Source organism: Schistocerca piceifrons, chromosome 2, assembly GCF_021461385.2.
Source record: "Schistocerca piceifrons isolate TAMUIC-IGC-003096 chromosome 2, iqSchPice1.1, whole genome shotgun sequence".
Taxonomy (NCBI): domain Eukaryota; kingdom Metazoa; phylum Arthropoda; class Insecta; order Orthoptera; family Acrididae; genus Schistocerca; species Schistocerca piceifrons.
In genome coordinates this window covers 121,737,275-121,737,818 of record NC_060139.1, presented here as the reverse complement: position 1 = coordinate 121,737,818, position 544 = coordinate 121,737,275, and the positions used below count along the sequence as shown (strand labels likewise).

The 544-nt window shown below is 43.8% G+C and overlaps 1 non-coding gene across 1 annotated transcript; it reads left to right on the top strand.

The window, feature by feature from the left end:
• Positions 1-210: 210 nt before the first annotated feature.
• Trnas-cga lies at positions 211-285 on the top strand. Its single transcript has one exon. It is a non-coding gene; the product is annotated as a tRNA-Ser (tRNA).
• Positions 286-544: the final 259 nt, after the last annotated feature.

The following is a 544-nucleotide window of genomic DNA, read 5'->3' as shown; positions in this document are numbered from 1 at the left end:
ATGAGATTTTCACTCTGCAGCGGAGTGTGTGCTGATATGAAACTTCCTGGCAGATTAAAACTGTGTGCCCGTCCGAGACTCGAACTCGGGACCTTTGCCTTTCGCGGGCAAGTGCTCTACCATCTGAGCTACCGAAGCACGACTCACGCCCGGTTCTCACAGCTTTCAGATACTGGCAGAAGTAAAGCTGTGAGTACCGGGCGTGAGTCGTGCTTCGGTAGCTCAGATGGTAGAGCACTTGCCCTCGAAAGGCAAAGGTCCCGAGTTCGATTCTCGGTCGGGCACACAGTTTTAATCTGCCAGAATGTTTAAAAAGAGAGAAACCTAATATTTAATAGTCGCTCGAAAAGCATAAAGATTATCTCTGAAAAATTTTCAAAATGCTTTATCTAGGAGTAATCTATGTATACATCAGATTAAAAAGAAGAGGACTGTTTTTTTTCCCTCCGCTAAACGAACCTGCAAAAATAAAAACTGAGATACTATATTAAAACTCAGGACTATTACGGCCTACGCATTTCTGGAAGTTATTGCTCCAAACACT